Here is a 27,692-nt window from a genome sequence, read left to right as displayed (position 1 = left end):
AATAGGTTGCAGGTTCAATTCCAAGTCAATTCTGAATTAGTAGCAATTTGGGCTCTACAATTGGCCTCAATCCTTCCAGGCTAGAAAGGGGAGAGAAGATTGTGTGGGTGAACGTTCCTGCTTCTAATTGCTATCCACTGACCCTCTGTTGGAACATGCATATGGCTAGGCACCAGATGAGGAAATGATTGGGTTCAGCTGTGATGCCCTCTATGATCAGATAGCCCACTATTACTCAGCAGCCTCACACAAGAACAACCACCACTTGGGACAAGGTACAGGGAGACTGCTGATGCTTGCAGAACTGTACCCCAAAAAAGGAATCAGTGCCTTTAGAAGACGGAGAGAAAATAGATAAGAAAATCAATTACATGGTTACTATAGATGAAATCATTCACTCCATTCAAGTCCCTAAGATACTTAGTATTGCAGCTGACGTTTTCAGTTGAACAGCGAAGAGATTATTTGCAGCAAAAGAATCACTGAAATAACCCCATGAAAACTGCACCTTTTTTTGTTGGAAAAAGTACCTTTCACAGTATTGTGAAAACAATAAAGTCGAGAAAATGTTTATGCAGTGCGCCAATGAATTTTCTTGAATAGAGACTTAAATATTCAATGCCCCTGAGAATGTTTGAAACCAGACAGCTCTGAATTTTTTTATACTTAATTTTAATCTTCATGAAGTGCTCAGCAACCATGACTTGCATTAAAATGGCACCATCAGAAAATTATATTGCACTAATTTCCATTGCTTTTATGCAAACCTGGAAAGTAATCATTTCTTATTTTTAGTTATTCCATCTCATTTTTCTGCTCTGTGCAACTATATTGGCCAGAATAATCAGAGCCCAAGTATTCTAATTTACAGAAAACAATTTAAAAAACTCTGCCTATACAGAAAGTCTGGGCTATTATGATCACTTTAGGGACTTTGCACACACAATTTCAAATAACAGTCTCCTAAAATAGTTTGTTGCACCAAGCTGCTGGCTGTTATTGTGGGAATTGAGAAATATTTAATGAGCTACTGGACTCATTCAGAAGTGCTATAGTTACCTCCATATAGAATTGGCTCAAGGACAATGCTGCGAGGCTCTCTTTAATCAGTCAGGTGTAGAGGGCTACTTTTTCAATTAAGGAACAATAGACTTAATTTTCCCTGGGCATGTAACCTTAAGGGATTTCCTCAGTATTACAATAGTACTCTGTAACTGTAAATATAAACAATATTGGAAGAACCCACAAGTAAACAAAATGTCATCTAAGTTATGAAAGCTGTTGTTAATTCTTAAATTATCCATCATCTTGAATGATCATCATCACAGGCAGTCCTTCGGAATCGAGGAAGACTTGTTTCCACTCTAAAAATGACTCCTTAGGTGGCTGAACAGCCCAATACGAGAACCACAGTCCCTGTCACAAGTGGGACAGATAGTCGTTGAGGGAGTGTGGGTGGGACTGGTTTGCCGCACACTCTTTCCGCTGCCTGCACTTGATTTCTGCATGCTCTCGGCAATGAGACTCGAGGTGCTCAGCGCCCTCCTCGATGCACTTCCTCCACTTAGGGTGGTCTTTGGCCAGGGACTCCCAGGTGTCAGTGGGGATATTGCACTTTATCAGGGAGGCTTTGAGGGTGCCCTTGTAACTTTTTCTCTGCCCACCTTTGGCTCCTTTGCCGTGAAGGAGTTCAGAGTAGAGCGCTTGCTTTGGGAGTCTCGTATCTGGCATGAGAATAATGTGGCCTGCCCAGCAGAGCTGATCAAGTGTGGTCAGTTCTTCAATGCTGGGGATGTTGGCCTGGTCGAGAACGCTAATGTTGGTGCATCTGTCCTCCCAGGGGATTTGTCGGATCTTGCGGAGATATCGTTGGTGGTATTTCTCCAGCGACTTGGTGTCTACTGTACATGGTCCATGTCTCTGAGCCATACAGGAGGGCGGGTATTACTACAGCCCTGTAGACCATAAGCTTGGTGGCAGATTTGAGGGCGTAAGGGGGGAGCAAGTGCTGTGCGGCGAGGACAGGCTGGTGGAGGATCTTTGTCTTACGGATGTTTAGTGTAAAGCCCATACTTTCGTACGCCTCAGTAAATATGTTGACTATGACTTGGAGTTCAGCCTCTGTATGTGCGCAGACGCAGGCGTCGTCCGCGTACTGTAGCTCGACAACAGAGGTTGGGGTGGTCTTGGAGCTGGCTTGGAGACGACGAAGGTTGAACAGGTTCCCACTGGTTCTGTAGTTTAGTTCCACTTCAGCGGGAAGCTTGTTGACTGCGAGGTGGAGCATAGCAGCGAGGAAGATTGAGAAGAGAATTGGAGCGATGACGCAGCCCTGTTTGACCCTGGATATGATCTAATCAGGTGGGACAGTCATTGAAGGAAAGGGTGGGTGGGACTGGTTTGCCGCACGCTCCTTCCACTGCCCGCGCTTGTTTTCTGCATGCTCTCGGCGACAAGACTCGAGGTGCTCAGCTCCATCCCGGATGTTCTTGTTCCACTTAGGGCAGACTTTGGCCAGGGACTCCCAGATGTCAGTGGGGACGTTGCATTTTATCAAGGAAGCTTTGAGGGTGTCCTTGAAATGTTTCCTCTGCCCACCTGGGACTCGCTTACCGTGTAGGAGTTCCGAGTAGAGCGCTTGCTTTGGGAGTCTTGTGTCAGGCATGCGAACAATGTGGCCCGCTCAATGGAGCTGGTCGAGTGTGGTCAGTGCTTCGATGCTGGGGATGTTGACCTGATTGAGGACATGAACGTTGCTGCATCTGTCCTCCCAGGGGATTTGCAGGATCTTGCGGAGACATCGTTGGTGGTATTTCCCCAGCAATTTGAGGTATCTACTGTACATGGTCCACTTCTCTGAGCCATATAGGAAGGCGGGTATCACTACAGCCCTGTAGACCACAAGCCTGGTGCCAGATTTGAAGACCTGATCTTCGAACACTCTCTTCCTCAGATGGCCGAAGGCTGCACTGGCACACTGGAGACGGTGTTGAAGCTCGTCGTCGATGCCTGCCCTTGCTGATAATAGCTCCCGAGGTACGGAAAGTGGTCCACGTTGTCCAGGGCCGCTTGTGGATCTTGATGACTGCAGGACGGTGCTGTCTGGCGGGGCCAGATTGGTGGAGGACCTTTGTCTTACGGATGTGTAGTATAAGGCCCATGCTTTCGTACACCTTGGTGACGATGTTGACGATGACTTGGAGTTCAGCCTCTGAATGTGCGCAGATGCAAGCGTTGTCCGCATACTGTAGCTCGATGACAGAGGATGGGACGGTCTTCGATCTGGCCTGGAGGCGACGAAGGTTGAACAGGTTCCCACTGGTTCTGTAGTTTAGTTCCACTCCAGTGGGAAGCTTGTTGAGTGTGAAGTGGAGCATTGCAGCAAGGAAGATCGAGAAGAGGGTTGGCGCGATAACGCAGCCCTGCTTGGCTCCGGACCTGACTTGGATTGGGTCTGTTGTAGATCTGTTGGTCAGGATCACGGCTTGCATGTGTTGTATATGTGCTGTAGTCGGTGGCACAATCACTAATTCTTTTGCCATAAACTGAAGAGTTTTTGAGGACTGTCTTCTCCTGCCCACTCTGTATCTTTTCCATGTTAATGATATCCTCCATTCATCGTCCCACATGATGCACTACTTCATTGATTCAACTTTATATTCATCATCTTCCTTCAGCAAAATGGCTAAACCATATGTTCAACTAGAACCATAGAATGTTATAGCACAGGAGGCGGGCATTAGGCCCACGCCTGTACTTGCTCTCTGCTAGAGTAGCCCAAAACTTCCACAGCCCCGATCTCTCCCAACAGCTCCTGAATCATCTTCTGATTCAAATATTTATCCAAATTCCCCTTAACAGAACCAATGTCACTGCGGCCAAGGCATTCAAAGCTGCACCAACCATGTTGCATGAAGCTATCTCTCCTAACCTCTCTCCTCACTCTGTTAGTAACAATTTCTTACATTGATGATTCCTCATCACTTATTACCTAACTGGTGGAAATAACTCTTTACCATTTCACTCTATTAAAAACCTTCAGAATTTTAGAAACCTCTATATTAAATTACATTTTAGACTTCTCTGCTCCAGTGGAAATAATCCCATTATTTCAAATCTCTCTCCAACTACTTTCCAATGCTGGTGAATCGGTGAATCTATGCTGTGCAGTTTCTTTGGTTTTAAGAGTCTGTTCCATACCTTCCCCCAATGCCCTTTAGTGAAACAATGACTTCAGAATTGACAATTTTGTCCTTAGTATCTCTGTTTTAAGCATCTCTAAAGTTGCCTCCAAGAATCTCATTTTCCTCCGATATGCCCAACACTTTTTACACCCTCAACAACTCTTAATTTGCTATAAAGCCTAAGTCCACCCAAGCATGGACACTGGTTCCATAAAAGAGGTGAGCTTTTCTAACCGCTGCAACCTTCTCTATTTTATTAGTATTCTTACTTTGGTCTAACCCTAACGCAGTACACCCCTGAGCATATTTTCTCCTCTTCCTCCTAAGTTCCAATATCCCATTGCTGGTTCTGTTTCAGCTATCCCTTTACTATTCTGAGAGATGGAGTTTTACACTGATATTTTGACTAGACTAACGCTGAATTATCCTTTAAAACCATCTTGATACCATATTACTAAAGCTATCACGAAGAGTTTCACTATGGCGTGAATCTCAGTAGTCCAGTACTCTGGTATTGGTCAAATTGAAAACAGTAGTGCACAACTCAAATAAATGTAAAGAGCAACATTTTCGATGCATATTCTTCTTTTTTTCTTTTACATATCTTAGCTTTTAAAGTCCAAATTTAAATGACTCTTCAAATACTAAAAATAAAGAACGCATTCTAATATTTATTCCATTTACGTAGGAGACTGTTTTGCTTCCTTGCCATGATAAATATTGTATCAAATTCTTCAACAGGCAATATACTAAAGATCAAATCTTTCATTGGCAAGCTTGACATCTCAGGATTTGACTATATGGGGAAGACTTGCAAGTCTGACTTCAAATATTGCAGTGATTATTGTACAGCTGTAATCATTTAATTACTCTAAACTCTAGGACTGTAATAGTGTCTTGCATTTATATAAATATAACCATATTTGTTATTCAAGCTTATTTACAGAAAAAATAATTGAACGATACTCTTTGATTTCAAACTTTTTTCTCGCCCTTTGAATAAAACTTACAGAAATGAAGACTTTCTTTGAACACTGCACTGCAGTGAAATGAGAGACACCATCAGTTTTCAAGAGTTAACAAAATTAGAAATTTCCAATTCACCTCCACACAAAATAATGTAATCGTGACTTTCTGGGTTTAGGGAAACACTCTATGCTTATAATAAAACATGACACAAGCTACAGTTTAGTCACATGATCAACATGTTTTGAGAATGTTGTAAAATCATACTATACTGTAAGCATAGCCTGCTGCTATGGCTATTTTTATAATTTAAGATTGTAGGAATTTTACTCATTGTTTTCTAGCCCAAGAAGCATACACTTGAGAAAACCAGAAAATGACGTAACAGGAAATCAGAGGAAAAACAGCCAAGCAGACTAGGTGAAAGGTCAAAAGGATTTGTTTAAACAACTGGGAGCAAGAGTAAACCATACATTGCACTGTACCATAAAAATAACTGACTCAGTGAAAGATGTCTCTAAGGCTGAAATAACCCAGTACATGAAAAATGGTTCCCTGAAATGCCGCTTATTTGATTTGCTTACATTATACAAGCCTGACGTCATGTTAATTGTCTGAGTTCAGTTTTTATTGGATTGTAGCCAGTAATTCAATGTTTGTGTAATCCCCGGCAATGGCAGTTAAAAGGGAGATTTTTATAGCACTTAAAGATGATGCAGACATTGCTCCAATATATATCGCAAGAGTTACAGTTGGAGCCAAGTGGAGATTCACTTGGATCACCGAGACAGCACCATCACTGCCCCTCAGATATATAGTCAAGTGTCACTGGGATGTTCCACTGCCATGGATGGTTGATTGCTAGACTTTTTTAAAAATCCAGACCACCTTTATCTCTTCCCTCTGTTTCACTCTATAACCCCCATACTGAGCTCACTCACTGTTCGCACTTCAGCTCTTGGAGCAGTTTTATCCCTCTGATCCTCTTCCCCTTCTGCTGAAGCGGCTAAGAGAGTTATTCCTATTGGACAATAATTAAAACTGGTTCCACTGCTGGATTCTATTGGTAACTGCCCTATCAGTTTGATACTGGATGTACATCTGCCATGAGGAAAGATTGGAAATGCTGCGTCTGTTTTCTTTGGAAAGGAGGAGGCTGAGGGGAGACCTGATTGAGGTGTATAAAGTTATGAGGGGAGTGGATAGGAAGGACCCGTTTCCCTTGGCAGAGGGGTCAACAACAAGGGGACATAGATTTAAAGTAATTGGGGGGAGGTAGAGAGGAGATACGAGGGGAAATTTATTTATCCAGAAGGAGGTGGGGGTCTGGAACTCACTACCTGAAAGGGTAGTAGAGGCAGAAACCTTCATCACATTTAAAAAATACTTGGATGTGCACTTAAAGTGCCGGAACCTACAGGGCTAAAGACCAAGAGCTGGAAAATGGGATTAGGCTGGATAGCTCTTGGTTGGCCAGCGTAGACACGGTGGGCCGAAATGGTCTCCTTCCGTGCAGTAAATTTCTATGATTCTATGCTGCTCTAATGGACAACATAAATAGTTACACAGCATGCTGTGTGGGATCTGCTGCCCCTTCCTGCAATACAACAATCAGAGCCCCTTGTACTTGCTTATTCTTCTTTCAATGAACAAGATACTAATACAACCAAAAGATTTATTATTTACCCCAAAATTATACCCATCACATCTGCTGCTTCCTCTCCTTACTGTAACCTGCACTTCAGCTACATTGGTGGCAGCTTCTTGAACCTCATTTCTGACCATTCCAGTGATCCGACCCTTATATTTTGTTTCTCATACAAGAATAAAGTTGGTCATTCATAAAGTGTTCTTTCTTGCACATTAGCCCCCAGTTACATCCCCGATTTTAATCGCTCCACCACTAGCTGACCTACATTGGCTCCCGGTTGAGCAACGCCTCGATTTTAAAATTCTCATCCTTGTTTTCTAATCCCTCAATGGCCTCACCACTCACCATCTATTTAACCTTCTCCAGCCCTGCAACCCTTTAAGATCTCTGTACTCCTCCAAATCTGGCCTCTTGCTCAACCCCGATTTTAATCGTTCCACCATTGGCGGCTGTGCCACCAGTTGCCAAAATCCTAAAGCTCTGGAATTCCCTCCCTAAACCTCTCCGCCTCTCTTACCTCCTTTAAGGCAATCCTTAAAACCTACCTCTGACCGGGCTTTTGGTCAGCTGCCCTAATATAGAAACATAGAAGAAACATAGAAGAAACATAGAAGAAACATAAAAATTTACAGCGCAAAAGGAGGCCATTTCGACCGGGCTTTTGGTCAGCTGCCCTAATATAGAAACATAGAAGAAACATAAAAATTTACAGTGCAAAAGGAGGCCATTTCGGCGCATCGTGTCCGCGCTGGCCGACAAAGAGCCGAACAGCCCTCGGTCAGCAGCCCTGAAGGTTACATATAAACCTATGAAAAATGGTGGAAATGTAAAGAGCACCAAGCCCAACCAGTCCACCCCACACAACTGCGACACCCCTTACACTGAAACATTCTACACTCCACCCCAACCGGAGCCATGTGATCTCCTGGGAGAGGCAAAAATCAGATAAAAACCCAGGCCAATTTGTGGAAAAAAATTTGGGAAAATTCTTCTCCAACCCATCCAGGCGATCGAAACTAATCCAGGGAATCACCCTGGCCGTATTCGATTCCCTACAGTACTTACCATCATATCTGCGCTAGCCAACAAGAGGTTATCCAGCCTAATCCCAATTACCAGCTCTAGGTCCGTAATCCTGCAGGTTATGGCACTTTAAGTGCCCATCCAACCATCTCTTAAAAGTGGTGAGGGTTTCTGCATCCACCACTCTTCCAGATTCCCACAACGCTCTGCGTAAAGAAGCCCCCCCATCAAATTCCCTCTAAACCTTTCACCAACTACCTTAAAACTATACCTTCTCGTAACAGACCCCTCCACCAATGGAAATAGGCCCTTACTATCCACTATGTTCAGGCCCCTCAGTATTTTGTACACCTCAATGAGGTCGCCTCTCAACCTCCTCTGTTCCAATGAGAACAAACCCAGCCTATCCAATCTGTCCTCATAACTAAGATTCTCCATTCCAAGCAGCATCCTAGTAAATCTCCTCTGCACCCTCTCTAATGCAATCACGTCCTTCCTATAATACGGCGACCAGAACTACACGCAGTACTCCAGCTAGGGCCTAACCAAAGTATTATACAATTTAAACATAACCTCCCTGCTCTTATATTCTATGCCTCGGCCAATAAAGGCAAGCATTCCGTATGCCTTCTTAACCACCTTATCTACCTGGCCCGCTACTTTAAGGATCTGTGGATAAGCACTCCAAGGTCTCTTTGTTCATCTACACTATTAAGTGGCCTACCACTTAATGTGTATACCCTTTCCTTATTAGCCCTCCCAAAGTGCATCACCTCACACTTCTGCGAATTAAATTCCATTTGCCACTGCTCTGCCCACCTGACCAGTAGATTGATATCTTCCTGCAGCCCATGACTTTCCTCTTCGTTATCAACCACACAGCCAATTTTAGTGTCGTCTGCAAACTTCTTAATCATACTCCCTATTTTCAAATCTAAATTGTTGACATACACCACGAACAGCAAGGGACCCAGTATTGAACCCTGCGGAACCCCAAAATCCTTCCAGTCACAAAAACATGCATCAACCATTACCCTTTGCTTCCTACCTCTAAGCCAATTTTGGATCCAACTTGCCACTTTGCCCTCGATCCCATAGGTTTTAACCTTCGTCTACCATGTGGGACCTTATCAAAAGTTTTGCTAAAGTCCATATACACTACATCGTACGTACTACCCTCATCGACCCTCTTCGATACCTCCTCAAAAAATTCAATCAGGTTAGTCAAACACGATCTTCCCTTAACATTATCTTGGTGTCAAATTTTGTTTGATAACGCTCCTGTGAAGCACCTTGTGACGTTGTTGTTGTCTTTCCCTCGACAATACTGCAATGGGAATTGCTCCCCTGATATTTGCTCTTGTTCCTCCTAAACGCCCATCCTTCTTGAATCCTCCTCATGTTGAATTTCAGTGAGGTTTTTCAATTTAATCAAAAGCTAATGTGAAATTAGTCTTACTGTTGAACATTTCAAAAGATAGTGGACTGCGTTTACATTCGATTGAACTGTTTTCTTGGTGCAATTCCTCCGACATCGGCGTATCCGGCGCAAAGCATTGCGGAAATTTAAGCCCAAATTGCGTTCAGCGCAACATGAGTTTCTGCGATCTTTTGCACTGGTTTTAAAAACACTACGCTACAACAGGCTCGGCCCACATTGGCCACACCCCAGGGTGAATTAATCACCATTGGGAGTTTCTGCTAATTGCGCTTTTTTGCAGGCCTTCAAGGAGGCGCCAAAATTTAAGCTGGATCTTTTAGGCGCAAGGACACTTTTACGTTTGAAAAATTTTAAAATCATTTTTTTTTTAAAGTACTAAGGAACTAACTACTGAAAATAGTTTTGTATATTCTTTGTCATTTTCAATTATTTAAAATCGAATTACTCATAGGTGGTGGATTAACACTGACTTAAAATGCTTATTTTTGTGTGATAGGCCTTCATCTGTAGGGATCAAACTTTACCAAGTTACCACTCAAATATATCAAGGAACTTGTTATAAGCAAATGTTTTATTAAATTAAGTTTTAAAACACGGCCTGATTTCGCTGCTTCATAGCAGATTTCACATTTGGCGTTATGCAAATAAGCTTGAATGGAATCTCAGGGTGAGGGAGAGGGGGAGGCGAATACTTTTCAAAACGGGCGCCCAAAGCGGAAACTCTACCCCAGTACGTTAATTCAACTGACCTAATTAAATTATATTTACCAGGTAATGAACAGCATCTTACTATCAAGGAAAACACACCAGCACCTCTCACATCTGCGCGGGTTAATAGCACAGCAGTTGTGAATCTCCTCACTTTTGACCAAAGCAAATTCTGCATACCAGTAACATACTCTTTTCAAAATCTGAACAAGGGAATATATCTTCATCCTCACAACATCATTGAGCTGAGTAATATTATGAAAGTAGGATCTAGTCAACATTTTAAAAAATTGTACTGTAGACCATCATTCATTCTTTCAGGAAAACACTTAATAGATTTTACATGAATAGAATTAGATTAGATACAAAATGTGCTGACACCTTTAGTAAAATCTGATTGTGGATTGATTTGGTTTCATTTTCCGAGCATTCAAAATGAAGAGGGAATGTTTTCTGCTAGCATCAGAATTCTATAAAACGGCATGAACAGTTTTGTTTATGAAGCTAAGTTTATTTTTCAAATTATCCAAAATTATTGTGAGCTTTTGAGTTGAAAAGAAAATTGGAACAGTTGAATAAACTTTCTGAAAGGCACTCCAATGGTTACTACACTCCAGCTTCGAGCTGTGCAGACCAGGAATATACTTGGCTAGCTCCACTGGATCCGTACTGAGTTAATGGTTCTCAATCAAGTCACTGTAAGGGTGCTATAATTGGATGCAGCACCTCAGATAAGGAACTGGGGAAAAATATCAGCCAAGGGTTCTTCTTACTGATCACTATACAGTGACATTTTCTGCAAATGTGGATACTCAGTGAAGGCAGGACAGATGTCCTTCACAGTCAAATAACCATTACTCTGCCAATAAGCCATTCATAACACAGGTGTTCTACCAACTTGTATCACAGCAGATTTGACATTCCCACCCCCAACAAAAAAATAAATTAACTTTAACTTGAAACGGTAGAGAGATAAGTAACATTATTTACTCTGCATAGTGTGCTATAGCTCCAACACATGTGCTATAAAGTGGTGAGACTGATTCATCATTCTGCTCAGCTGCTACTGGGAAGAGGTTCCAAGAGAAGGCCAAGTACTTTGCCATGGCAAAAGGTGTGTGGGGAAGAGAAGAAACAGCTGAAAGGAATCTTGCCAACAGACTGCTCTCGAACATCTCCTAGCAGCCAGTTCAAGTGTATATTTCAATCACCATGAGGGTGTAGGGAAGAAGGACGATGTGTCGGACAGCAGAGTTGAGATAGAGCAGTGTGAAAGGCAGAATGACCTTAATCTTGAAGATAAAATAAAAATAGACCAGAATGTTTGCAATGGAATGAGTGACTGAAAATTAATGGTACAAGAAGGATCACCTATCAAATGACAAGCCTTTCAAAGTCCTTCGCAGGAATGCAGATGAGTGAAGAAGCCCCCCAGATATAGAACCAATAGCCTTAGATTTGATATAAAGGGTTACTGAGGTTAAAAAAAACACTTGAGAGCAAGAGGAGTCCAAGGTCCTTGAAGTAGCTTTAACAATGGAAGGGATGTAAGAAGTCAGTTTAAAAATCAACAGATACCGAGGCCAAAAGGTTTAATAAATCAAGGACAACTAGGTTGGAGCCATCTAAAGAAAAGGCGATAGCCATGAATTGACCTTGTAACAGACATGAGAGACACAAGGTTTTTAAAGAGTTGAAAGAAAGAAAATTTTCATGGTCCAGGGAAGGGCATAGGAGAAGATGAACTGTAGTGAATCAGACAAAACATTGCAATAGAATCAGTAACACATCTGTTGCAATGTTAACTAAGAATGTCACTAATGGGGTCATCGCAATCGAGGGCATGCAGGGAGTTAGTATATTAGTATTAGGCAGTCCCTCGTGTTGAGGATGACCCGCCTCGACACCAAAAAAAGATGAGTTCACAGATGTTTCCATGAGGAGCCTGCCATTCCAGGTCCTGAACTAAGACTACCATGTTGTCTCATTTTAAGCAACATCATTACTCCATCTATTGATGCATCTACACTCTCTTCCTCTTCACACACATAATGCAGTGGGATCATTATCGAGTTAACTAAATGGAGCTGAAAGCTTTAAAGCACACTAATCTACAGACTCAGCAAGTGTAGTGCGCAACTGGTAAAATTGAAGAAACTGAGTTATCTTCATTACTGACTCCTTCTATAAATATCAACATATGCAACACTGGAGCTAAGTTAATTGTGAGAAGATGAAAAGAAGGCTTTTGAAGTTTTTCTCCAAACCATATTAATAGCTCTCAAGCTGAAATTAGACTCCAAGTTTTACAAAGTCTTTAACGAGAGCTAACCTGAAAGCAGATTATCTTATGACCACAAATCCTGCTGCACTAGGTAAATTTTAAATATCACAAAAATTGACAATGTACTCGGTTTTTGATATTTGTTACACTATTAAATGTCATGGTACAAAATATTAATAATTAATTTCAATATCTTGTTATAATTCTTTGACATGTACTCAGGCACCCCATATGAAATATGTTACATAGACGTAACCAACGTAACATTGCATTTTCTTTTCAAACTACATGCATCAAGGAAATAATAGAAAAATAATTCAAGTACACAAATCATTGTCCACATTTCACAACAGAACCACTTTAACAGAATAAAAATCGGGGTTACATCTCAATGTTGAATGAGTAATTCATTCCTATATAGCAAACTGTATATAGTGTAGGACAAATACTGACAAATGTGTCAATCATGCAAGAGTCCATGGGCTCAATTTTCCTGTGATTCACGCCATTTTTTTGGCCTAAATTTAAAAATCCAAGTTTCCCCAAAGATTCTGTGCCAGCGTAACTCAGTTAGCTGCGATTTTTTTTAGCTTAAGCTTTTCTTGCGTAACCCGATGTCTGCGGCAGTTTTTCACAATCATGCAAGTTTGGCCAACGTACATTTCTCCTAGGCTGGCGTATGTGACCACTCCCAAAAAACCTTCTGGGCACTTAAGAAAAACCAGCGCACATCAAAAAATCGGCACAGAAAGACACCATTGTTTTTAAGCCAAGTTTTGGTGGGAGTCAAGAACACACAAACAAGCATCATCAAGCTTAAATTTTTCCAACTGAAAACGCAGAAAATGGAAGTTTCATGTCATTCTTTAAGTTTGGATTTTTAAAATATAAGTGCCATGCCATCACTGAATGTCTCCAGACCAGGCTCGAGGGTCTTCCGGCAGAATAAATCCCTCGCCCGTACACAGGGCTCAGCTTGAAAAGAAGCCCGGGGCATGCATTTGCCCACTCACCTAACCTATCCAAGTCACTCTGCAGCCTCATAGCATCCTCCTCGCAGCTCACACTGCCACCCAACTTAGTGTCATCGACAAATTTGGAGAGACTACATTTAATCCCCTCGTCTAAATCATTAATGCACAATGTCACAGCAGTGCATTTGGAAACAGGTGACATGATAGGTCCAAGTCAGCATGGATTTGTGAAAGGGAAATCATGCTTGACAAATCTTCTGGAATTTTTTGAGGATGTTTCCAGTAGAGTGGACAAGGGAGAACCAGTTGATGTGGTATATTTGGACTTTTTTCTCTCTTCCCTCCTTTTTTTTTTAAAAAAAGAGGGGTTACATTGGCTACCCTCCACTCCATAGGAACTGATTCAGAGTCTATGAAATGTTGGAAAATGACTGTCAATGCATCCGCTATTTCCAAGGCCACCTCCTTAAGTACTCTGGGATGCAGTCCATCAGGCCCTGGGGATTTATCGGCCTTCAATCCCATCAATTTCCCCAACACATTTTCCCGACTAATAAGGATTTCCCTCAGTTCCTCCTCCTTACTAGACCCTCTAACCCCTTTTATATCCGGAAGGTTGTTTGTGTCCTCCTGAGTGAATACCGAACCAAAGTACTTGTTCAATTGGTCTGCCATTTCTTTGTTCCCAGTTATGACTTCCCCTGATTCTGACTGCAGGGGACCTACGTTTGTCTTTACTAACCTTTTTCTCTTTACATATCTATAGAAGCTTTTGCAGTCCATTTTAATGTTCCCTGCAAGCTTCCTCTCGTACTCTATTTTCCCTGCCCTAATAAAACATGTTGTCCTCCTCTGCTGAATTCTAAATTTCTCCCAGTCTCCGGGTTCGTTGCTATTTCTGGCCAATTTGTATGCCACTTCCTTGGCTTTAATACTATCCCTGATTTCCCTTGATAGCCACGGTTGAGCCACCTTCCCTTTTTTATTTTTACGTCAAACAGGGATGTACAATTGTTGTAGTTCATCCATGCGGTCTCTAAATGTCTGCCATTGCCCATCCACTGTCAACCCCTTAAGTATCATTCGGCAATCTATCCTAGCCAATTCACGACTCATACCTTCAAAGTTACCTTTCTTTAAGTTCTGCAATGTTGTGTTGTGTTAATGGAACAAATAATGTAAATGATTCTTCTTTACTTCAAAAAGTTCTGTAATGTTGTGTTGTGTTAATGGAACAAATAATGTAAATGATTCTTCTTTACTTCAAAAAGTTGTGTTAATAATGGAACAAATAATGTAAATGATTCAGTTATAATTTAAAAAAAATTTTTTGTAAAAGTTTAACATTTGTTTGGACTTAACTTAACAAAAATATTCTTGTATCAAACTTTAAAGTTTTCAGTTAAGATCACTTAAAAAAACTTTTAAATTTGTAAATTTACATAACTTACAAAATGCTTAAGTTCAGAACAGTTACAACAGTAACAACAACAACAGCAGCAGCAAAGAAAGGCTGCACCCATCTCTCCTCCACCTTATTCTAAGACCGGCCACTGCGCTTGGTCTTACTGACTCCACCCCTGCCTGCAGGCGGTGTCACAGCGTTTCTCGTGTTGGTACCAAGCTTAATCTTTCAAACATCTCGGGAAATGCGCACTTCTTGATGGGGGGGATGGAGCGGGGGGGGGGTGACAATGTGGAAGGCCCGACTTGTGCCTCTTCAGAGGCTGGTCTGGGGATTGGCGTGAAAGTTGATTCTGTCAATGGGTGCGGGGTCTGGGCGTGTTCCCTTATTACAGCAGCTAACTCCAACATTCCCTCCCTCAGGTGCCCTGACAGTGTCTCAACTACCTGCAACATTCCCTCCCTCAAGTTCGCAGTGTCTCAGCTACATGTAACATGTCCTCCCTCATGTTGAGCAACAGTGTCAACTACTTGCAACATTCCCTCCCTCATGTTCCCGGACAGTGTTCCCATTTCTGGTGAAATTGTTGTTACTTCTCCCGACAGTCCCGATACTTCATCACCACCCCAATGATAGGGTCCAGGAGTGATTGTCTCATGGTCAATGCTCTCCGTACTTATTGCCATCATCTGAACCTGTTAGATCCTGCACCTCAGGAGAACGCTGTCGAGCTCTTCTTCCCCTCCTCATCCTGGGTGTGGCTCGCTGCATCCCACTGGGACCTGCAGCCTTAGACAGTGGGGCCCTGGGTGTGCCTCGCTGCACCCCATTGGAAACCGCAGCCTCGGACTGTGGGAAACCATGGAATCTCCCAACAACACTCGTACCACTCAGGAAAGGGGCTGGCACCTCAATGGGCGGCAACTGAACCTCCTCAGTTTAATAGTGGGGGTTCATCCATCACCTCCCCCTCCCCATGCTCTTGGTTTGGAAGATGTTCTCCTCTTCAGGCTCATCCGCATCTGAATCTTCTTCTGCTTCGTCAGGGTTGACCTCAACTTCTGCAAAATATAACAAAACAGACAAATGGTTCGCAGCAGAGGAGGGGGCAGGGTGGCATGAGTAGGCACACACAGCGCAGGCAGCAGAGCAGGCTCATTTGAAGGACCACAATGAATGATAGCACATTGCATCAACTGAAGCGTAGCTGATGAAGACATCCCTCTGAACCGAAGCATGACTAGCCCGCGCAGTACTTAACATTTAGGAAAGCCAAACTGTGGAATTTACAGGACTTATCCTCTCCCTCGAGTGTGGGCCCAGCTTGTACAGTGATGGTTGCTTTTCTCCAGGCAGGACCCATCAAAGCAGCAATCCTATCTTCCAAGTGTGTCATTGAATGCAGATTTGCCGGGCCTCCTCCTGTTCAAGTTCTTTCTCTTTTATTGTGTGCCACCTTCCTCTGCAAAGATGAAAATATATCTTTTTAGAGAGGGTGACTTTCTGCTGGGTGGGACAGATACAGGTGGTCACATTTACAATTGCAATTCCATTGAATAAATTAAAATATTACTTACACTAACGACTTGACCAAGGTCCTGTCACTTCTTGCACTGGCCTCCAGACCTCACGGTGGTCACTATAGCAGAGTAATCTTGTGAAAGTTGGTTCCAGTGTTTCTTCATTTCTTTTGGTGAAACTTTTATGGGACCTCTCCTGGTGTCCAGTTCGTGCCATCTGGCCTTAACTACAGTAACCAGTGCCTCCACTTCATCCTGTAAGAAATTCTTGGCCCTTGAGCCGCGTTGCATATTGTATTGCAGCTCCGATTTTTCCAATGAGAATTAAAGTTCTCTCATACAACTGGCTCTTTAAAAATGGCCGAATGCAGACCGGAAGCTGAACTGGGCATGTGCGCTCATAGCAATCATGTCAAAAACATCTTTTTTTCGCGCATGCGCAGAAGTGGGGGCATCGTTTTTTCGATGCAGACATTAGGCTCCACCCCCCGAAGCTACAGGACAGGCTGCTAAGCGCCAATTTCAAAAAATAAAATGGGGGAACTTGCTACTTATTTTTTTTGAAGTAGTTGGGGCCAAAGAAAAGGGGCGTATCTCTGGCAATACGTCAAAAAGCGGCACTGGGGAAAATTGAGCCCAATGTGCCGAACCCAATTTAAACTGAAGAACTGAACAAAGAAACATTTAAAACCATAGTAATAAATGATATTGTACAACACACAGATTACACTTCAAAAGTACTTCCTTGGCTGTAAAGCTCTTTGGGAGGGACCGAGGTTTTGAAGAACACTATATAAATGCACATTCTTTCCTTTATTACGTGGAATGTAGCAGTTAAGAGAAAGGAGCAATATTGTGTTGGCTTTCATTGCTGTTTTTTTTTACAAGCAGATCCTTATTATTTTTATTCATAACCCACAGGATTTCAACCACAGAACAATGCTGAGAAGATAGAATTTTCTGGTAGGAAATGGCATATCAGCAGACATGAATCAGTATACTGGAGTCCATGTCCCTGCAGTAAACACTTTGATGTTAAATGTTAAACAATCTAAAAATTCAATTGATGTTTTACTTCTTGCTGTTTTTAAAGATCTATGTTTCACAAGCATAGATGCTTGAATCAACAATTCCAAAGTGCAGAAAATGGCCAAAGTAAGGCAATGAGAAATTTATTGCTATGTATCCATTATCTAATATTGTTCCTGGGAAATAGGATAGTCATTGAACTCCAATACAGGTTTTTCTTTGGTAAATAAATCCTTCACTTACAACATCTTCAGTATCATGTGAATAAATTTCAGCACCAAAATTTAAAATATGTGAAGCGAACTAGTGATATTATCTAGGATCACAATAAACTGCTACTTTTCCAAGTTGCAATCTTAGATTTTCAAGTGGTTTACAGCCACCCTCATTGGCTCATTCACATTTGTGGCTTATTTCAATACCATCAAAATGAATAGAGGTGTAGGCTTACATATTTGGTATAATATGGGAACTCTGCCTCATAAGCCTAATCTTGCAAGCAAATAAAGACGTGCGATCAGTAAGTTTAGACTGTTTTAAGAAAGAGCTGAAGAGAGCTATAAAGGGAATAGGATATCAGGTTTACAATTTCCATTTAATAACCCACAAACTCAGCTATACAACAACAATTATTTCAACCCAACAAGCCTGCTCCTTCTACAGACCCTCTACAATACACCTTTCTCATCATGGACCTCACCCAAGATAAATAGTTTCTGGAAAGTTTTTCCAAAAAAATTCCATATCCCAAATGTAATGAAGATCCAGAATATCTGCCAGCCTTTGTCTCCATTATTCAGCCTTGGCCAGATGTTTTCCACAGATTTCCATGGTCCCAGCAGCACAGAATCACCTTATTCTATGGAGTTTTCAAACAACTCAGTCTAGGTTTATCCTTACACTTTCCATACCACATTTTGTCCCCCAAAAGTGAATTGAAATTGCATTAACAACTTGCTGGAATTTGTTCTACATGCTCAGTTACTCTGAGATAAAATTAATCTCATCTTTAAGTCTTGCCTCTGGCTCAGCATGTAATCGTAGCCTCCAACAGTGCATTCACAGTACACGTTACATAGCTTGGTGATATCTACATTCTCTGTGACTCTCGCTATGTCAAAGATTTGGATAATATTCTCTCAAGCTTCTTCCAAAAGCTTTAACAAAAACAGTTTCAACTCTGCAAACTTCTTCATAATTTACAAGCCTAAATGACAGTTTCAACTCTGCAAACTTCTTCATAATTTACAAGCCTAAATGTCTAAATAATTCTAATCACTATGGTCTGAATATCTTTCAACATACTAATGTTCTGTTGAAGACAGAATTTGCATACGATAATTCAAATGTGGTCTCATCACCATACAAGCTTAGTTGATCTTGCTCTAACTCATTTTTATGACATGAGATTTCAGGATGTTAATGGGTGTTTTGAGTATCACAGCCCATGAATCCATCCATTTATAAGTACTGAAATACACCTGAGGGTTTATCACTACACTATTAACCTGGATCATACCTTCATGCTAAACGGATACTTTGTGAGCCGCCTACTATACAGAAATCCTTTCCCATCTTTGATATTGAAGACCCTGTCATGCTTCCTCTTCTAATGTACGTTTCCTCATATTTATATTGCAATTTATCTGTCATGCTTGGCCGATTTATTTAATTGGTCCAAATCTTTCGAGATGATATCAATCACAACCAGAGGACTGCGGCTGCTGAGCTGTTGAGTATATTCAAGACTGAGATTGATAGATTCTTGGGAATTGAGGGATATGGGGATAGTGCAGGAAGGTGGAGTGGAGGTCGAAGATCAGCCATGATTGGCGGATCATGCTTGAAGGACCGAACAGCCTACTCCTGCTCCTATTTCGAATGTTCTTATCTAAAGTAAGCTCGTCACCTGGCCCCATTCTATACAGAGTAACTGCTATGTTCCAAGGTTACCCAGAACACATCATGGCAGAATTCCATTAATTACTATTTTTGGACTAACACCATGGGATGTTTCTCCCTTGAAGTATGCACAATCGCACAGAATTGTTAATAAAATTTCAGAAATGTGCAGCACGGAAGCAGGCCATTTCGGCCCAAGAGCTATCCAGCCTAATCCCACTTTCCAGCACTTCGTCCGTAGTCCTGTAGGTTACAGCACTTTTGGGCCCAAGTTTCCGATATCCGCTAGAACGGTGCACCTCCGAGAGGCCCGCCTATTTTGGAGAATGAAAAGCGCGCCAAAAACTTACCTCACGATTCTCCGAGTGAAGGAGGCCTGTTCAGCGGTCAGCGCGACGCAGCACAACAGCGGGGGGCGGAGCTACAGTCCTGGGCCAGAAAGAGTGCCAGCAGTTGCGCGCGTGCACAGTAGCTCCTGGCCCCCAGATTCTGTGTGCGTGTGCTGCTGGCTGTGTGGGAGGGGCCCGAAGCATGCCGACCCGAGCCCTGGCCGAGTGGGCTCCCCGCTGCAAGTAAGGCTGACTGGATATCTCTCCAAGGCAAGAAATATTGGAGTGGTTTCACAGTGGAGGAGAAAGTCACTGGCCGAATGAGCTCCCTCATTGCGGCCAGAGTGCCGATTTCCAACCTGCAGCAACGCAGCCCCTAACCTTGGCCGAATGGGCTCCTGGAGCTACCGAATGGGTAGGTGAGGTAGGAACTTTTTATTTTTTATTGATTGATTTATTGAATTATTTTTTGAATTAAATGTTTTATTTATTGATTTATTGATCATTTATTATTGATGATGGTTCTTTATTTTTAAAAGCAAAGTGTTTAATGCTTTGCGAAATCCCCTAACTTCCCTCTATCTTCCATTGTCCCCCTCCCATCTCTGGCTAACTGCGCCTAATTCTAAAGCGTACGCAAGGTTTTTCTGAACATACAAAAGTCAACAATCCATTCTAAGTTAGTTTGGAGTAAATTTTCGGTGCCTAAACTTGCAAAACAGGCGTAAGTGGCTGGTAAATCCCCCTTTTGAAAAAAAAAACTGAACTAAAACGGAAATAAACTAACTCACTAGAACTAGAACTAAATGCTGAGAATTGCGATTTCTAAGATACTCCAAACTAAACTAGTTGCTCCAAAAAATAGGAGCAACTTCACCTGAAACTTAGGCTCTTTAAGTGCACACCCAAGTATTTCTTAAATGTGGTGAGGCTTTCTGTCTCTACCACCCTTTCAGGCAGTGAGTGAGTTCCAGACCACCAGCACCCTCTGGGTAAAGACATTTCCCCTCATATCTCCTCTATACCTCCCCCCAATTACTTTAAATCTATGCCCCCTGGTTGTTGACCCCTTTGCCAAGGGAAATAGGTCCTTCCTATCCACTCTATCCAGGCCCCTCATAATTTTATACACCTCAATCAGGTCTCCCCTCAGCCTCCTCTGTTCCAAAGAAAACAGACCCAGCATTTCCAATGTTTCCTCATAGCCAAAATTCCACAGTCCAGGCAACATTTTTGTAAATCTCTTCTGCACCCTTTCCAGTGCAATCACATCTTTCCTGTAATGTGGTGACCAGAACTGCACACAGTACTCCAGCTACGACCTAACCAGTGTTTTATACAGTTCAAGCAAAACGTATTCCATGCTTCGACTGATAAAGGCAAGTATTTCATATGCCTTCTTAACTATCTGATCTGCCTGGCCTGCTACCTTCAGGGATCTGTGGACCTGCACTCCAAGATCCAATATATCTTCCTGCAGTCTGCAGCTTTCTTCTTCATCAACCACACTGCCTATTTTCGTGTCATCTGCTAACTTCTTAATCATACCCCCAACATTTAAATCCAAGTCATTAATATCTACCACAAAAAGCTAGGGACCCAGCACTGAGGCCTGTGGAACCCCAGTGAATACAGCCTTCCAGTCACAAAAATACCCATCAACCATTACTCTTGGCTTCCTACCTATGAGCCAATTTTGGATCCAACTTGCCACTTTGTCCTGAATTCCATGGGCTTTTACTTTCATGACCAGTCTGCAATGTGGGACCTTATCAAAAGCTATGCTAAAAAATTTATTAAAAAACATACAAAGAGAAAAAAAGTTATTTCCTGCTGGGTTTTTTTATGACTTTGAAATGATATGAACAGGTCGTTGAGAACATCTAGACGGAACCAAGTAGCTGCAACTTCAAGAAGCTTTCTGATACGTCCTTACTACACAGTATAAATGCACACGAGGCCCATACTTGAGGGGTCAGTCTGTGTGACCTGTCCTTTATTCCTTAGCACTCAAGTGATGAAGGTGGGTGGAGCTTCCCCTTTTATACCTGAAGGTCTAGATTAGGAGTGTCTCCCACCTAGTGGTCAGTGTTCTCACGGTGTACAACTTAGGTCAGTTTATACATGGGTTACAATGCTGGTTGAATACATGACATCACCTCCCCCCGCCAAAGTCTTATTGGGATCACAGGTTGAGTCTCTCTGGTGGTTTACGCTCCCTTGTAGAGCGCCTGAGTTGGGGCTCCGGTTGTTGGGCGCTGGCCTGAGTGTCTGCTGTTTGCAGTGCCTCAGGCCTGTCCGGACTGCCCTCTCCTGGGCTCTCCTCCCTTTGGTTCTGTTGTTCGGTCACCTGTGGTGGAGTGAACTCTATATCGTGTTCTTCCTCTGCTTCTTCTATGGGGTTGCTGAACCTCCTTTTTGTTTGATCCACATGTTTGCGGCAGATTTGTCCATTGGTAAGTTTAACTACCAGAATCCTATTTCCCTCTTTGGCAACCACAGTGCCTGCGAGCCATTTGGGCCCTGCAGCGTAGTTGAGGACAAAAACAGGATCATTTGCATCAATACATCGCGCCCTCACATTCCTGTCATGGTAGTGATATTGTGACTGGCGCCTGCTCTCGACAATTTCTTTCATGGTGGGGTGTATAAGGGATAATCGGGTTTTGAGCGTCCTTTTCATTAGTAGCTCTGCGGGTGGAACCCCTGTGAGCGAGTGTGGTCGGGATCTATAGGCCAACAGGAGGCGTGATAAGCGGGTTTGTAGGGAACCCCCTTGGAATCTGAGCATCCCGTTTGATTATCTGCACTGCTCATTCTGCCTGGCCGTTTGAGGCCGGCTTGAACGGTGCCGTTCTAACATGGTTAATTCCATTGCCTGCTATGAAGTCCTGGAATTCAGTGCTTGTGAAGCACAGGCCATTATCGCTGACCAAGATGTCCGGTAGACCGTGGGCGGCGAACATTGCCCGTAGACTTTCTACCGTGGCAGAGGATGTGCTTGAATTTAAAATGTCACACTCGATCCATTTGGAGTAGGCGTCTACTACAACCAAAAACATTTTCCCCATGAAAGGACCTGCGTAGTCCACATGGATGCATGACCAAGGCTTAGCGGGCCATGGCCAGGGGCTAAGGGGGGCTTCCCTGGGCGCATTGCCCAGCTGGGCACACGTGTTGCACCTGCGAACACAAAGTTCCAGATCTGCGTCTATCCCTGGCCACCAAAAGTGTGACCTGGCAATTGCCTTCATCGTGACAATGCCCGGGTGCTCATTGTGGAGTTGTCTGATGAACACCTCTCTGCCCATCTGGGGCATGACTACACGGTTTCCCCACAGTAGGCAATCGGCCTGAATCGAGAGTTCATCCTTGCGCCTGTGAAATGGTTTAAATTTCTCAGGGCATGCCCTGTACGTGGCTGCCCAGCCCCATTCAGGACACATTTCTTGACGAGAGACAATAGCGGGTCTCTATTTGTCCAGACTTTAATCTGACGGGCTGTCACGGGTGAGCCTTCGCTTCCGAAAGCTTCAACAGCCATGACCATCTCAGCAGCATGCTCGGTAGCCCCCTCAGTGGTGGCTAGTGGGAGCCTGCTGAGTGCATCGGCGCAGTTTTCGGTGCCCGGTCTGTGCCGAATTGTGTAGTCATAGGCAGCTAACGTGAGTGCCCACCTCTGTATGCGGGCCGATGCCTTTGCATTTATGGCCTTGTTGTCGGCCAAAAGGGACGTTAGAGGTTTGTGATCTGTCTCCAGCTCAAATTTCCTGCCAAACAGGTACTGGTGCATTTTCTTTACCGCATTTTCACATGCGAGCGCCTCCTTTTCTACCATCCCGTAGCCCCTTTCTGCCTGGGACAGACTCCTGGAGGCATAAGCTACCGGCTGTAACTGACCCTTGGCATTGACATGCTGCAACACACACCCGACACCATAGGACGACGCATGGCACGTTAACACAAGTTTCTTACATGGGTCATATAGCGTTAACAGATTGTAGGAACATAACAAATTGCGTGCTCTATTAAAAGCCCTTTCCTGGCTGTCCCCGCAGACCCATTCGCGACCTTTGCGTAGGAGCACGTGTAGCGGCTCTAGCAGCGTGCTCAATTTGGGAAGAAAGTTACCAAAATAGTTCAGGAGCCCCAGGAACGAACGCAGCTCCGTTGTGTTACGGGGTCTGGGTGCTCTCTGGATCGCTTCCGTCTTGGATGCAGTAGGGCTGATCCCGTCTGCTGCTACCCTCATCCCCAGGAATTCTACCTCTGGAGCTAGGAAGACGCACTTCGCCTTTTTCAGTCGCAGACCTACCCGGTCCAGTCTGCGTAGCACCTCCTCCAGGTTGTGGAGGTGTTCTTCAGTATCGTAACCCGTAATGAGGATGTCGTCCTGAAAAACCACCGTCCCTGGAATCGACTTGAGGAGGCTTTCCATATTTAGTTGGAAGATCGCGGCGGCCGAGCGAATCCCGAATGGACATCTGTTGTACTCAAACAACCCCTTGTGTGTCGTGATGGTGGTCAGCTTCTTCGACTCACTCACCAGCTCCTGGGTCATGTAAGCTGAGGTCAGGTCCAATTTTGAAAAAAGTTTGCCACCGGATAGCGTCGCAAAGAGGTCCTCCGCTCTCGGTAGCGGGTACTGGTCTTGGAGTGACACCCGATTGATGGTGGTCTTGTAATCGCCACATATCCTGACCGACCCATCCGCCTTGAGCACCGGCACAATCGGGCTCGCCCAGTCACTGAATTCGACTGGCGAGATGATGCCTTCCCTCAACAGGCGGTCCAATTCGTCTTCTATCTTTTCCCGCATCACGTACGGCACCGCTCTGGCCTTGTGGTGTACTGGTCTGGCGTCCGGGTTTATGTGAATCACTGCCTTGGCCCCCATGAAAGTGCCAATGCCGGGTTGAAATAATGAGTCAAATTTGTCCAGGACCTGTGAGCATGATACTCGCTCCACAGAGGAAATTGCATTGACATCGCCCCATTTCCAGTTCATGACAGCAAGCCAACTCCTCCCCAGTAGTGCGGGACTGTCCCCTGGGACAATCCAGAGTGGCAACCTGTTCTCCGAATCTTTGTGGGTCACGACTACCGTGGCGCTGCCTAGCACCGGAATGATCTGCTTTGTGCAAGTCCGTAGCTGTGCGTCAATCGGCGATAATTTTGGCCTCCTGGCCTTGGATGCCCACAACTTTTCGAACTGTTTGATACCCATCAGGGACTGGCTGGCACCCGTGTCTAACTCCACTGATACTGGGATGCCATTGAGGAGCACGTTCATCATTATCGGTGGCGTCCTGGTGTATGAACTGTATACGTGCTCCACATGAACTCGCTGAACTTCAGCTTCCAGCGATTTCCCCCAGTGTCCATTTCTGCAATTTCTGCAGGTATTTTGCTCATCTCTGCAAACTCCGGCTGAATGTATGCCTCCACGCCTCCAGCATGAGTTGCGGTTTGAAACAAAAGGTCCCTTGCCAGTCGATCGTCCCTGACTGCCCCTGTTATTGTCCTTGAGTGCACCATTAACAGATGTTGATGGCCTCATTACTGGCCGCATTGTCCCTTGCAATGGCGTGAATCGCTGTTCAGCTTGCCATTGTCTGTCGAACTCCCCCTCTGGGTTCGACTACATGTTGGGGCATGCCTGGTTGCCCTTGTCTGCCTGGAGAACTGTGTGCTGCTTTAACAATGTTGAATCTCTGTCCCAACCATTCCTTAACACAGTACCTCTCGTCTGTTCTGCTAGTGGCCATGCTCACGTGGTTTAAATCCCAGTTTCTTGTCGCCATCGATACGTCCTTACTACACAGTATAAATGCACACGAGGCCCATGCTTGAGAGGTCAGTCTGTGACCTGTCCTTTATTCCTTAGCACTCAAGTGATGAAGGTGGGTGGAGCTTCCCCTTTTATACCTGAAGGTCCAGGTTAGGAGTGTCTCCCACCTAGTGGTCAGCGTTCTCACGGTGTACAACTTAGGTCAGTTTATACATGGGTTACAATGCTGGTTGAATACATGACACTTTCAATAATAATTAACCTTCAATTGACTCCAGAACCTAGTTAGATACTTCCCTATAGGGAGTAGCTAAGCACTAAACTTAAAAGGGCAATCCAGTTCAGCAGCTGAACATTACAAATGTGCTCCAGAACCCAGACTGCCCGTAAGCAGTGTGCATCTGTCACACTCCACATATTACATTTTATTACAGATGCAAAGAAATCTTTAAAAAAAAAGGAAGCCCGTTATTTAACTGGAATCTAAAATTTACAACTAGTTAGTTCTGACTGATTGCCCTTAGTAATTGCGAAGCATCTACAATTATCTGAAATTTCCCATTTAGAGCAATGACCTAAAAGACACAGGCAAGGTTGGTAGAAAAATATTACAACCGTACTCTAGACCAGAGAATGCTGCTATAAATAAAGATAAAAGCCTTCAATAAATATTGCTGCTAAATGGTTCATGGGAACCTATTGATGAAAAAACTAATCTGTCATTGGTCCATGGCAATCGTCGATTATTTGGCATTTTAACTGCTTCTAAAGTGAAGACAACTGTTCATATATCTTTAGTGCTGTGATCAACCCTTTGGGAACAATGCAACAGAACAATCCCATCTGTCATTTGTCTAGTAGTATCTTCTGCTCATTGGTCAGACTGGCCTCCTGTACATCCCCTCCCTCCCCACACCTATGATTCCACTATTGGAAGCAGAGCCTTCAGTCGTCTCAGCCCGACTCTGCAGATCTCCAAGTTCAGCCTTACAAGCTTCCCTCCCCCGCCTTTAACATCTTCTCAAAACGTATTTCTTCAATTAATCTTCTGTTCTCATCTCATAACTCCTCCTCAGAGGCTCAGCATCTGTCCCTCTTTCTCCTCTGTGAAGTGCCAGGGTGTGCTTTCAGTTGAAGGCACCATACAAATGCAAGTTGTTGTTAGTAACTATGATTGTTTTCACAGTAACTACTGTTCATTAGTCCTTGCTAACCAAGTGACTGTTTCTATGGTTCCTATTGATGCTGATTATTTGGCATTTTAACTACTTCTTAACATTTATGTGGGTACACAGAGCCACTATTCATGTCATTTGTCTTGTGTGTCAGCCTGGTTCGGTTGGCAGCATTCTTGCATTTGAGAAAGGTGATGGTGGGTTTGAACCCCATTCTGCAAGTTTGAGGACCCAATCTATGCTAAGACCCAAGTGTAGTAGAGAAGAGTGTTGCATTGTTGGAGGTGCCATCCAAATGGGAAATTAAAATCGAGATCCTGTCTGCCTGTTCAGGTGGATGTTAACAATCCTGTGGCACTATTTGTAAATAAACAGAGAATTCTCTTTGTGTTGTTACCCCACCAATACCATCAAAAATAAATTTGATCATTCAGATTCATCAGCTTGTGGGATCTTTCTCATCATCATCATAATCAGTCCCTCGGAATCGAGGAAGACTTGCTTCCACTCTTAGAAGGAGTCCTTAGGTGATTGAACAGTCCAATACGAGAGCCACAGTCCCAGTCACATGTGGGACAGATAGTTGTTGAGGGAAAGGGTGGGTGGGACTAGTTTGCCGCACGCTCTTTCCGCTGCCTGTGCTTGATTTATGCATGCTCTCGGCGATGAGACTCGAGGTACTCAGCACCCTCCTGGATGCACTTCCTCCACTTGGAGGGGTGGGGGGGGTCTTTGGCCAGGGACTCCCAGATGTCAGGGGGATATTGCACTTTATCAGGGAGGCTTTGAGGGTGTCCTTGTAACACTTCATCTGCCCACCTTTGGCTCGTTTGCCATGAAGGATTTCTGAGTAGAACGCTTGCTTTGAGAGTCTTGTGTCTGGCATGCGAACAATGTGGTTTGTCCAGCAGAGCTGATCAAATGTGATCAGTACTTCAATGCTGGGGATGTTGGCCTGGTCGAGGACACTAACATTGGTGCATCTGTCCTCCCCGGGGATTTGCAGGATCTTGCGGAGACATCGTTGGTGTTATTTCTCCAGCAACTTGAGGTGTCTACTTTACATGGTCCATGTCTCTGAGCCATACAGGAGGACGGGTATTACTACAGCCCTGGAGACCATGAGCTTGGTGGCAGATTTGAGGGCGTGGTCTTCAAACATTCTTTTCCTGAGGCGGCCGAAGGCTGTACTGGCACACTGGAGGCGGTGTTGAATCTCATCGTCAATGTATGCTTTTGTTTATAAGAGGCTCCTGAGGTATGAGAAATGGTCCACATTGTCCAGGGCCGCGCCGTGGATCTTGATGACT

At 43.8% G+C, this 27,692-nt stretch overlaps 1 protein-coding gene across 15 annotated transcripts in view; it reads right to left on the bottom strand.

Annotated features, from left to right (window-relative positions):
* tanc2a (tetratricopeptide repeat, ankyrin repeat and coiled-coil containing 2a) overlaps positions 1-27,692 on the bottom strand; it is a 1,120,879-nt gene that overhangs the window by 531,471 nt on the left and 561,716 nt on the right. Inside the window, exon 1 of one of the 15 annotated variants that reach the window (XM_070864748.1) lies at positions 6,092-6,119. The exons of the other annotated variants lie outside the window; for them this stretch is intronic. The gene's annotated coding sequence lies outside the window, so the exon portion shown is untranslated. Of the gene's footprint in view, positions 1-6,091; positions 6,120-27,692 lie in introns of those variants that run through there. 15 annotated transcript variants of the gene reach the window in all.

This window comes from Pristiophorus japonicus, chromosome 21, assembly GCF_044704955.1.
Source record: "Pristiophorus japonicus isolate sPriJap1 chromosome 21, sPriJap1.hap1, whole genome shotgun sequence".
Taxonomy (NCBI): domain Eukaryota; kingdom Metazoa; phylum Chordata; class Chondrichthyes; family Pristiophoridae; genus Pristiophorus; species Pristiophorus japonicus.
Note: the sequence above shows the minus strand (reverse complement) of the source record. Positions and strands in the feature narration are given on the sequence as shown.